Source organism: Carlito syrichta, unplaced genomic scaffold, assembly GCF_000164805.1.
Source record: "Carlito syrichta isolate Samal-C Ts95f unplaced genomic scaffold, Tarsius_syrichta-2.0.1 Scaffold309768, whole genome shotgun sequence".
Lineage (NCBI taxonomy): Eukaryota > Metazoa > Chordata > Mammalia > Primates > Tarsiidae > Carlito > Carlito syrichta.
Window position 1 is genome coordinate 533,432 of NW_007253864.1, and position 13,247 is coordinate 546,678.

The following is a 13,247-nucleotide window of genomic DNA, read 5'->3' on the forward strand; positions in this document are numbered from 1 at the left end:
TTGTTTTCCTATTTTAACAATGGAACAAATAAATCTCTTAAAATACCAAGAATGTATTTTCTTTCATTCATTCAACAAACATTTAATTAGCACCTACGGGGTAATCACTCTGTGATTCTCATATATACATATTTCAAAAACATGCATGCCTTTTCTCCAGTTAATTGGTCTTTGTGAGTTAATTTTTCGGTAGATCAGAAAGTGAAGACTTGACTCCTACAAGTTTTAATCGTGTGTCAAAATGTATGCATTTTTACCTCTATTATTTCTGCTTTTTAAGATTATTTTGTTAGGGATTGGCAGTAGTGGGACACTGCCAGGGGAGGAGGGGGGCACATAACATCAATAAGGGTACCCACACTTGTCCTGTGTGATGACCACGTATGTACCTAACCCTCATTTGTAACCCACATTTTAAAAATAAAATAATTTTTAAAAATAAATAAAAGCCAGGCTCGGTGGCTCAGCCTGCAATCCCGCACCTTTGGGAGACTGAGGTGAGTGAATTGCCTGAGCCCGCGGGTTCGAGACCCGCTTGGGCAGGCGAGACCTCATCTCTACAATAAATCAAAAAATCAGCTGGGCGTGGTAGCGCATGCCTGTAATTCCGGCTACTTGGAAGGCTGAGGCGGAAGGATCGCCGGAGCCCAGCAGGTCGAGGCTGCGGTGGCCGGGAGCAGCCACTGCACTCCAGTCTGGGCGACAGAGTGAGACTCCAACTCAAAAAATAAAAAATATAAATAAATAAAAAGTATTTTGTTATAAAAATCTTTATTACTTGAAAGCCATAAAAAATTATTCTCCTACACTTTCTTCTAAAAGTTTTAAATAATTTTTTTTACAATTAAGGTTGTCATTCTTCTGGCATTTTCTCCTCTGTGTCATGTGAAATAGAAGTCTACTTTTTATTTTTATTTTTCTCATATGGTAAACCAGTTGATTCAGCATCACTTATTGACTTGTTCATTAGAGTGGTTTGTATTGCCATCTAACACATTAAGCTATCATATGTGGTTGGGCGTGCTTATTGATCCCTATGTTGCACAGTCTTGTCTTATCTGGGTCTATAATAAATTTGAGTATTCCCTTTTTATTTTCTAGTAATAGATTTTTTTTTTTAGTTGGAGTCTCACTCTGTCGCCCAGACTGGAGTGCAGTGGCACACTCAAGGCCACCGCATCCTCCACCAGCTGGGCTCCAGCGATCCTTCCACCTCAGCCTTCCAAGTAGCTGGAACTACAGGTGCGTGCCACCAAGCTGGGCAAAGTTTTTGATTTATTGTAGAGATGAGGTCTCGCCAAGTTGCCTAGGCTGGTTTCAAACTCCTGGACTCAGGCAGTCCTCTCGCCTCTGCCTCCCAAAGTGCTGGGATTTGGCTTGAGCCACCGCGCTCGGCCAAGTAGTAGACTTTTATTCTTTCATATGAATTTTACAAAACATCAATAAGTTTAAAGATGTTGCCTTCTATTCCTACTTCGCTGAAAGCATTTGTCATAAATGAATATTGAGTTTTGGTTCTGTGTTAAGCACAATGATTAAGTCAGGTTTGAATATAGCCCATAATTTACTCACCACAGAGTATTTTTACTACCCGCTCCTGTTGACTGGAGCATTTCCATATGGGTAGAGAAAGAGAAAAGGAGAAAGACCAAGACAACCAGTAGATAGTTTGGTACAACTTAGAAACTGAGAGATCATAGAACCCTTTGATTCATAACAAAATGGAAGCTGAAAGTCAGTTCCTGTAAAGACCAGTAGGTTTTTGACCTGTTATTCTTTTCCTCAGAAATGTAATTAACTTTTTCCTACCTGAAAAAGTAACACAAAAATAATAGCTCTATGCTTTATGCAGAAAACTTTGGAAAATAAGACAAAAAGGAATACAAATTAAAGTCAGTCGTTATCCTATTAACCAAAGATGACCCCTGCTAACTATTTAATGTGGAGCAGTAGTTTTGTCTTCATAAACTTTATAAACTACTAGTTTTGTCTTTCATTAACTCCTAGGAGATGAACGTTCTTTCATGTTACTGCCTATTCTTCTCCATGATTTGGAATGACTGCAGAGTATTCTTTCATATGAGCCTACCATAGGTTATTTAAGTCACACGTGATTACTAATTTTTCACTATGTTCAGCTTTGTATAAATGACATTTCTTAACCAAACCCCTAGCCATGCAACTTGGATCAAAGAGGGTATGCGCCTTCGAGACCTCTGAGAAATATATCAGGTTGCCATCCAGGGTCAACCTCCTAGAATTTCACATCACATCTGACCCAAAATCTAACTTCAGGAGGCCACGTAGTCACTGTTCCAGAAAGAGCATGGTAGTAAGTGGCATTCACTGGTGTAAGGGGAGCTTTGTGGAGCACCACAGCTGGAGGAAGAGCAGTTCAGAATGGTTTCTGATAAAGTCTTTACCTTGTAGGTGATTTAGACTAGGATGCCTCCAGGAAAACATGTTTTTGACCTGGTAAGTACTTAGTCAATAGAGCATTCCCAAGGGCTCAAGAGATTAAGAGAGATAGGATCATTTTAATCCCTCTTCATCACCCAAACCTCATCACTTGCCATGACACATATCACCCTGGGTTTGTTTTCCTTCTCCCACATTCTGACAGCAGTTTGTTTCCACAGATGCTTTGACCTGTCCTTCATGTCTTAGAAGGTTGAGCCGGGTTCCTCTGGAGGCCTTACCACAATATGGGAGGCAACCATATTCAGTAGGTCTCTGAAAAAAATCCTGGCCCCTCTCAAATATGCGGTGTGATCTGAGCCCTCAATACCTTTTTTTCCTTTGGAATTAAAACATTTTCCGTATTATCACTTCAGTCGACGGGTTCATATAGAGCTGTGGAAACGACTCAAGGGACAGGGAAATGTAGATCTTACAAGAGTAGGATTGCCCAGCGAAAGTCACTTAGGAGTAAATTTTGGGAAGAGAAGTGAGAGAAGTAACGGACTTCAGACGGAAAAGATAAACTGAATTTTGCTTCTTTGATTTTAGTGTGAGCCTGATAGACTCTCATACGTCACAAAAAGAAGGAGGATGAGGGACCAGAGGCAAGCAGAGAATCCCAGAACATTATCGCCAAATGTAAGGAACCTGAGGGTTGCCGAGGTCATGGTCATGGTGGGAGATGGGTGGAGACTGCCTTTCTGACTTCTGACCCAGTGAACGTTCCCAAAGAGGGCGACTTTGCTATGGAAGTGAGGTGTGCCTGCCTACTTAGTTGTTGGAAAGCAAGAAAACACCCTAAAGGGTGCACAAGGGGAAGCAGCCGCAGGTCTCCCCCTAGAGGCTACCATCTCTCGTGAAGAAACAATTCCCTGCCATGTTTTCCCCTTGTGTGCTTGGCCAGGGGTGATGCGAAACATGGAGGGTGAAACCAGACCCCACTTTCTTCTCTGATTCATCCTTCTACAGGCAAACACCTCTCAGGAGAAGGAGGCAAATGGTTGGCTTTTAGCCCCATGGTTTTCCTGCCCTGGCAGTGACTCTGTGTAGTGACTGCACAGAGTGGGTGTTACCCAAGAGGGTGTTACCAACCCTCTTTCTATTGAAGGCTCATCATGTTGCCATCCTTGCAGTTTCCCTTCATGCACATGTGTTGTGAGAGTCAAAGGACAGTCTTGGGGGTTCCGTGTTTTCCTACCTGTCCCCTGTCTTCCATGTGTCTTGGAGGCCTGTGAATATGCAGTGGCCAAAGTGGCAGGAGACAGAGCTGCTCACTTGCATAATACCCTCTCTCGCCCTCCATGCCCCGATGGATGGAACATCTCACAGGTTTTCAGTTCATCTCACTCTATTTTTTTGTCCCAGTGGTAAAAACATGGAGAGAGTTTGAGGCAGGGAGGATCTCCTTATTGCACATTCAAAAAATCAAAAACAAAAAACAAAAACCCAAGGCGGGGATGATCATTACCCCATTCTTTAATAGCTCACAGAGGGATCCTTGTGCATGCCAGACAGAACAACAAAGGTCGTAATTATGCTGGTAGAAACAAGGTACACGGTTAGATACCTTCTACCTTCTACTTGTCCATCTCTAAATCATATGATCTTTTACTTTACACAGCAATGAAGTAAAATATCTTGAGGCAGGCATTTCAATAGGTCCAAGGTTGTGAATACAGCTGAGCACTTTTCTAAGCCACGATTTCCCCAGCTGGAAGTGAAGGCTAATAATTTTGTCTTACTTCCCATACTCCATCACCACCTGCTTCTCAGGGATGTAGTGACAAGAGAAGAGATATTTGCAATGTTTTCCAAATTTTCCAATGCCAAGAATTACCTGAAAACTAAATATAAACTTCTTGGCCATCCTGGGCTTACTAAATCAGCAGTTGTAGGATGGGTCTGGGGATTTGTAGTCTGTTGTTTTTTTGTGTCAGAATCTCACTCTATTGCTCCAGCTGGAGTGCAATGGTACAATCATGGATCACTACAGCCTCAAACTCCTGGGCTCAAGCAATCCTCCTGCCTCAGCCTCCTGAGTAGCCGGGGTTACAGGCATGCACACCAAGCCTGGCTAATTTTTTATTTTTTTGTAAATACGAGGTCTTACTATGTTGCCTAGGCTAGTCTCAAACTCCTGGGCTCAAGCAATCCCCCCACCTCAGTTTCTCAAAGTGTTGGGATTACAGGCGTGAACCACCACACCTGGTCTGTAGTTTTTAAAAGTTGCCAGCTGATTCTTATGATTGACCGATCATTGACAAATTTGGGAAGTATTGAATTAATCACCATGAAATCCTTTAATGTCTTAGAAGAAATCAAGCTCTGAGCACTGAAAAGATCATTTATTATCATAATTATTACAGACTGGGTTGCCAATTTAGCAACTAACAATACAAGATGTCCTCTTACATTTGAATCGCAGATAAACAAGGAGAGAGTGACTCTTTTAGTATAAGTATATCCCAGGCAATATTCGGGATAAACTTATACTAAAAATGTATTTTTATCTGTCAGATGTTCTGCACCCCATTTATTTTATACTATGGAAAAGCTAAAAAAAAAAAGTCCAATCTTTAGAAAAAGAAAGCATGTAAGTGACAGAAGCATGTCCACTTGAAATTCCCCTTGACAGGTTTCTTAGCTCCTTACTCTTCACACTCGTTCACTGCTCACCCACTTGCCAGGAAAAGGGAGCCCCAGCAGCTGCCTCTTCATCATTTCAAAAAAAAGCTACTGAAAAAGGCAAATAAATCACTTTTAAAGATATAATACAGAGGTCTTAAAGCACAACTTAGTGCTCTACTTGTTCATATCTAATAAGACAATGAAGCAGGGATAAATAAGTGTTAATGCCATTCATTTGTCAGTATACTTGTTGATTTCAAAATAATCTAAGTTTTTCTAAGCCAGATGCATTTCTTTCCTCTGGCAAAATTTTCCAGGCCACTTGCTTCCATGGTATGGGATGCTGCCTCTGTTAGACGATACCTGACACCAGGGTGAGAGTTTGTCCCAGCACAGATCCTCACCTCTCGGTTGGAAAGGTTTACAATCGTGTTGGTTTGGAAACCCATCATCAATTATAAAGCAGACCTCCCCCAAGATGACAGGATGGGGGGGGTCACATGTGGAGCTGAATATGGAAATTCAAAGCCCTGTATGGTCTAAGAATGAAATGTTTTCTAAATCAAATTAAGCTACACAGTGGAAATTGAGGAGAAAGTCCTTAAGGTGACTTTTAAATGAAAATGAAATGTCTGTTAGTAAGTTACAGAGGTGCAGTGATACCAAGTGGCAGGCTTGTGTCTCATTAATTTCAAACATAGATTTTTATGTGAGGCTATTTGATTATAATTTGATTATCTGACCCTGTAATTAAAGTTTATTGCCAATTTAGAAGCTTACATGTAAAATGAACTGGTTTTCTTCAAAGCAATATACAATCTTTTGGACTCATTGACTTCTGGTTTTGCATTTAAATGGAAAAGTCAGTTATAACGTGACAAACAGGTTGGGGTTTTGATCATTAATCCTGCTAAAGCAATATTCATAAATTCAATTCTGAATCAGTTGGAATACTTTTCTTTTATTAGTTTCTGTGTTATTAAATGAGATTGTTTCTGACTAATATATTTCTGGACTCAAACTGTAGCTCCGAGCTGTTATTCAAATCAAATAACATGCCCCTTACTTGTGCCTCGCACTAATAAATGCCAACTTGTGATACATTTGCAAGAGACTGTCAGCAATATTAAAGGAGGCAATAATGCCACGGAGGTCTCAAAGTGAGCTGATTTTTCTAAGGGCTGATATTCGTCGTTTTTCTTAAAAACACACACTCATCCACACACACAAACCCAGGTATTTAAACCTTTTCGTATTAAAGCCAAAAGTATGATTTGATTTGTATAAACATAATTCACTAGCATTTTAATAACCAAGACATTGGAATTTGAGAACTCAACTTTAGGATCCTGAAAGAGAGAAGCAGTAAGTTGATTTCAGAGCAGAATCAAAGTTATAACCAGAAGGGAAAAGTGCCACTTAACTTGGGAAAGGAGATGGGTCTTTCTTTTCAGTATTGAAGTGGGAAGGAGAGGCTACATTGTTTTTAAAATCAGGAAAACTATTCACAGGTCTTCTGTGTGAAGGTCCTTGAGACCTTTCTCAGCCCCATTTGACAGACGGGGAAACTGAAACCCAGAGTAAAGTCAGCTGGTCAGAGTTACACAGCGAGTTGGGGGCCAAATCCCAGACAGGAACCCTCTCTTAACACTCTTGCTGTGATTTTCCCTGATACTTTCCCCACCATCCAGCCCACAAAAGGCTCATGCATAATCGTGGAAACTTCATAGAGGCAAGAAGCAGAGCCCAAGCTCCACCGCTATGCCTGTTTGACCGCCAACAAATCACCCTGAGCACGAGGATCCTCAGCCCCTCCTGTGTGGGTCACACCTGCCCTTCCTCCCTGCTTCAAGAAGGAAATGAGACCTCACGCGTAAACTACAAGAGGCAGGCAGCTCATAAATGTCTTACTTTGTAAATGTCTAGTGCTTTATTGAGGCGTGATGAGCATACAATAAACTGAGTATTTAAAGCTTATCATCTTTCCTGAATAATCATGATAGCATTGAAGATTTTATGTTTTGCCCAATTTTTCTTTGAATACCTATATCTGGGCCTCAGAGATTATCTTCAGGCTGAAATGTTGGTGGTGCTTTCTTCCTCTGGAGAGAGAGCCCACACATTTTCCATCAGTTATACTCTTGACGGATTCACGTTGTGTTGTTAGATCACACAATCATTATGGGCAGGAATTGCATCTCCCACCCCTGAAGGAAACGGTTCAGACTCATTCCTAGAATTTCAGGGTCTCTGGTTTCTGGGAGAAACCTTAGAAGCCACCTTCCACTTGCAGCTTCCCTCTTCCCACAGCACCTGCCAAGTACCCCACCTGCACCCAGCCCTCCCGCTTGCCCAGGACGTGGGGAGGGCACGTCCTGCAGTCAGCTTGGATCCCAGGCTTGAGCGCCTCTGTGCACCAGGTGGGAAATGCTCCCCAGTGCCATGCCCAGCCACTGCCAACTGTGGGCACTGCCCAAGTAGGTGTTGACCTCATGACCTGCCCAAGCAGGTGCTGCCCATTCTCATGGACAGCAGGAAGCAGGCGCCCCTTCTGAGCATTGACTTGGAGTTGGCCGAACCCTCCCCAAGGTGATTGCATGGTCCCACCTCCTCCTCCCAGCTGTCCTTCAGGGTCAGTAGTAGCCTCTGGTTAGAAGTGAGGACATGGAGGCTGGAAGAACTGGTTAGTGGCCAGTCTTCCTCCGTCCCTTTTGCCCTTCAGGTTTATCCAGATGTCTGAGGTAAAGAGGGCTTCCAGAAGGGAGCAATACAAAAGCTAGAGGCCGTGTGTGTGAAGGATGGCAGGGGGTGGCGAGATTACAGGCTTTGGGGTGTTAGCAAGCCAGATTCTACTTCATCAGGACTCCCTATTCCCTAGGGGAGTTTTGTTGGAGTTGGTCATGGGAAAGTCCAGACTCCACGCCTCCCTTTCAGTGTGTGATGAAGGAGCCAGACCCAGCTGGCCCTGAGGCTGGGGCGGAGACAGGCACAGGCAGCTGGTCCCAGGTCTTTGGATTTCGTCCTTGGACACAAGTCACATGTCCTGCACAGTGCCTGCTGGCAGGCAGGTGTGGACACCCCTGTGACTGCTGATGTCGCTGCCTGGTTCAGGGGAGTCCTCAGACTCAGGGTGGCCGCCCTTCCAGCCAAGTGCATCTGTGGCAGGCATCGGCCTCCATGGGTGGCTGAGCAGGCATGATGTCTTTTCTGCAGGGCTTGGGGGTCGGGGGAGGTTTTCACAGGTGTTGTGAGATGATGGGTCCACACTGCAGCTTCTCATTCACCTGAGAGAATGGAGGTGACTGGGGCTCACGTGTCTGAGTTCGCTGACACCACCAGGAGAAGGCTTCCAAACTGTCAGCACTTGAACCTTTGCTATGGCAGAAAATAGGCCTCAAGTGCAGTGGCCATGACTTTGTCGCTTAGCAAATATGTATTCCCTACACTCAATCACGTGTCTACACTATGGAAAACTTTATATGACTGTATAACCTGACTTAAGATACAATTTACATACCATAAAATCCACCCTCTAAAAGGGTACAATCTAGTGGTTTTTAGTATATTCAGAAGATTGTGCCACCATCACCACTAATTCCAGAACATTTTCATCGGCCTCATAATACACCCTGCTGATTGAATGGAGATTGCAGTCAAGGTAGACACGTCACTGTGGGCATGGATGATGATGATAGTGATGCCAAAGCTGTTATTGAGCAATTACTGTATCCCAGCCACTGTGTCGAGTGCTTTCCATATTTACATATGCTTGTTCATGCAGTGTGAACACATATTTCATTTAGTCATACCATGCACCAAGTAGATGGACGCTATTGCTCTTAGTACTTTATTGAGACTGAGAGAGCAGCCCACCACCCCCGGGACTGGATCCCAAGGGGCACAAGCTCTTCCTCTGCTCCGGGTTTATGGGTCTACTCCTTGTGGAGTTTGCAAAGATCTCCCCGGGCCTAGGGAGGCCCATTGTAGCTGGCATTTTTTTTTTCAGTCTATTGCGCTTTTTTTTAAATTGCGATAAAAGCATACAATATAAAATTTACCATTTCAACCATTTGAATTGTACAATTCAACACCATTAAGCACATTTGCAATTCATGGAGCCATCACCATTAACCATTTCCAGAACTTTTCTATCATCCCAAACTGAAACTCTGTACCCCTTAAACACCAACTCCCCACTGCCCCTCCTCCAGTCCTTGGCATCCTATTCTACTTTCTGTACTAATTTGCTTATTCCGGATCTCATGTAAGTAGAATCATACAATTTTGGTCCTTTTGTGTTTGGCTTACTTCACTTGGCATAGCATTCTTGAAGTTCACCTGTTTTGTGGTGGTATGTGTATCAAAATTGTATTTCTTTTTACAGCTGAATAATATTCTATTCCTTTTTATGGCTAAATAATTGTGTGTATAGACACATTTTTTTAAAGGAACTGTAATTTGAAGTTTATTCCAGCTATAATGTGGGTTATTCTGACTTTAAGGTAGCATCACATGGCATACTTCTGAGTCCATTCCCAAGAATCTCTGTTGTACTTATCTCTGTCTGTTTTATAGATCCGTGTGATCTCTGGGACTAAGGGGTCATCTGGGCTTGGATCACACAGCAGTGAAAAAATGGATAAAAGAAATAAAGTAGGAGACCACTGTGATCTTAGAATATCGAGACAAATGCTACCATTACTGTTAGTACTTGGATGATAAATTCTTGTTGTAAATGCAACCTTAGGTGGTTTGAAGGGGTAGTCTGTAGGAAAATGAATTGTCAAAAAGAATACACCTCCCTGATATGGGTTGTCATTAGGTCCCATAATTGTGGCTTGCCAGTGAAACATATCATCCCCAACAGGATCTGCAGAACTTTGTGCTGGAGAGTCACAGGCCAAATCACCGAGTTCCTTATTCATCTGTTCCAGCGCTATAATCTGTGTTTTTCATCTGGCTCCTCACTATCTCGGTGTGTGCTCAAAGGTCTGGGCAAAACTCCTGATTATCCAGGTGGTGGGGAAGGAGTGTCTCATCTCACATCATCTTTGCCAGATACAGGCGCAGAGGGGCTAGGGGCCTTCCTCAAGCTGCAGCCTTGGCCTCCTCCCTGCACAGCAGCTGGTACCTCCCTGGCCGTACTGGTCACATTTTGTTTATCCATTCATTTGCTGATAGACACAAGTTATTTCTTCCTCTTGTCTACTGGCTTGAGTCCCCATTTTCTTTCTTTTTTTTTTTTGAGTTAGAGTCTCACTCTGTTGCCCAGACTGGAGTGCAGCGACACGCTCCCGACCACCGCAGCCTCGACCTGCCGGGCTCCAGCGATCCTTCCGCCTCAGCCTTCCAAGTAGCCGGAATTACAGGCATGCGCTACCACGCCCAGCTGATTTTTTGATTTATTGTAGAGATGAGGTCTAGCTGCCCACGCGGATCTCAAACCCGCCGGCTCAGGCAATCCACCCACCTCGGTCTCCCAAAGCGCGGGATTACAGGCTAAGTCACCGAGCCCGGCCGAGTCCCCATTTTCAATTCTTTTGGATGGATACTTTGGAGTGGAATTGCAGGGTCATATGATAGTGATATGTTTAACCTTTTTTTATTTTTGAGTTGGAGTCTCACTCTGTCACCCAGACTGGGGTGCAGTGGCACGCACCCAGCTACCGCAGACTCGACCTGCTGGGCTCCAACGATCCTTCCACCTCAGCCTTCCAAGTAGCTGGAACTACAGGCATGCGCTACCATGCCCGGCTAATTTTTTAAAATTTTATTGTTGAGACGAGGTCTCGCCAAGTTGCCCAGACTGGTCTCGAACCCCTCGGTCTCAGGCAGTCCACTCACCTCAGGCTCCCAAAGTGCTAGGATTACAGACTGGGCCACTGAGCCCGGCCTCTGTTTAACTTTTTGAGAGACCACCATGTTTCCACCATGGCCACACCATTTGACATTCCCACCAGCAATGCACAAGGGTTCCCACTTCACATCCTTGCCCACACTTATTTTTCATTTTTTAATCATAGGCATTCTACTGGGTGTGAGGTGGTGTCTCACTGTGGTTTTGGTTTGCATTTGCCCAGTGACTAATGTTGAGTATGTAGTCGTTTATGTAGCTGACTCACTTGCAAAGCTTATAAAATGGAGGCGAAGTATGTGTTTTGTGGTACCAGGAGTTATCCAGCACAAGGGGGATCAATGTGGTAACATGCAAGGCATTCGTCAGGGCCAAGTTTACCTCTTCATTTGTGAGTTTTCTGATCCAGGGTTCTCGGTTTTGGCTGCCTATCAGGGTCACTGGGGGAGCTTTTAAAACCATGGACCCCAGTTGTACTGGGGGCTTCTGATATGAGTGGTCCAGGTGGGATCAGCATTTGTCCCATTGCAGGGGAGGCTCGGATTTAACTTTTTTTTTTTTTGAGTTGGAGTCTCACTCTGTCGCCCAGGCTGGAGTGCAGTGGCACACCCACGGCCACCCCAGCGTTGACCTGCTGGGCTCCAGCGATCCTTCTGCCTCAGCCTTCCAAATAGCTGGAACTACAGGCGCGCACTACTACGCCCAGCTAATTTTTTGGTTTACTGTAGAGACGAGGTCTCGCCAAGTTGCGCAGGCAGGTCTCGAACCCACGGGCTCAGGCAATCCACTCACCTCAGCCTCCCAAAGCGCAGGATTACAGGCTGAGCCACCGAGCCCAGCTAGCTCTAACTTTTTATGAAGAAGATTAGAAACTCAAACCCAAGGTTTCTTTCATTTAAAGAAAAATTCTCCAAAACTTTTGCTGCTCCTACTGTTACAGAACTAACTGCTCTGTAACTACTGTTTTGCAAGCTTATACCCACTCAGAGACTCAAAATATCTCTGAAAATCGTCTCAAAACGGCACTTGAACTTAGCCTCAACTCCTCCTTTGGTGTGCTCCTTTCCCCCTCTTGAGAGCTTCAGACAAAGCTCATTAATTTAGTGATAGCAGTATCCAGAACTAAGACACCACCCCTCGCCGGTGATGGGGGCTGTCTTTGCTTCATTCCCTCCCTCACTCTTGTCACGCCTCCTCAAGGCTTGACCTGTTCCAGATGCTGCCAAGCCCTCTGAGAGGAGGTAAGGAAGGGCGTCTGGCAGGGAGGCAGGGATGGAGAAACCAGAACCCACCAGTCCAGGAGCTCAGTCAGGGAAGCAAGGAAATCAGCTCCTAAATAAATAATTGTAATGCAGGCCAAATTCAGTCTTGCTCAGGGTGTGGGAGTCGTACCCGTTTGAATAGGAAATGGTATCAGGTAGCATGTAGACATGAGTCATCAAAGAACAAAGCTAACACCTCTTCAATTATTTTTAAAATCTTCAGATAAAGCAAGGAGAAAGTCTCAGTTTGGTGCTAATAGGTCTTTAACACTTCTCCTCAATCATACTTCCCTCTTTAAAAATAAAAATAAAAAGCACATATAGACTCAAGTCTTCAGCTGCAATAGTATTGAACCAGAAATTGGCAACATTGCTTTATTTTCATTGAATTTATTTTCCAGTTGGCTTTTAATTGCCTGGTTCCACTGATATTCTTCCACTTACCATTGTGATGTAAAGTTGACTTATAAAATACACAAATTGTAGTTCGAAATAGAAAGTTCATTTGAAAGAAAACATTAAATAGTATAGCAGGTAGCCAGCAGATGGGGTTAAATCACACAGATGGTATCCAAATGACCCTGGAGGACATATGCAGATGTGCTTCAGGGACTGAGGAAACCCCCAGCTTGTCCCACGAGAAGCAGCATGTCACTAAATCACAGAATTATGACAAATAATTTATAAATGGAAGGAACCTTGGAGACTGGGTCCTAGCCACAACTTTTTTCCTCAGGGAAACTGAGGCGCTAGTGTGTTGAGAGTCTGAGATCACATAAGGGCCAGTGGGAGAACCAGCACTGGGTCTCATGGCTGTGAATCATTGCAGAGGACATCAGTCAATGCCACCTCATTATGTATTGCAACTTGCGCTGCGTCATGAGGCATTTCTCTTTACCCAGCTGACCCGATAAAGTAGTAACATTTTTTTTTTTTGAGTTGGAGTCTCACTCTGTCACCCAGACTGGAGTGCAGTGGCACGCTCACGGCCACCACAGCCTCGACCTGCTAGACTCAGGCGATCTTTCCGCCTCGGCCTTCCA

The 13,247-nt window shown here is 44.1% G+C and overlaps 1 pseudogene across 1 annotated transcript; it reads right to left on the minus strand.

Annotated features, from left to right (window-relative positions):
* Window positions 1-9,596: 9,596 nt before the first annotated feature.
* LOC103270225 lies at window positions 9,597-10,150 on the minus strand (annotated as a pseudogene). Its single transcript, XR_504951.1, has one exon. The product of XR_504951.1 is annotated as a ubiquitin-conjugating enzyme E2 D3 pseudogene (transcript).
* Between the last annotated feature and the right edge of the window lie 3,097 nt (window positions 10,151-13,247).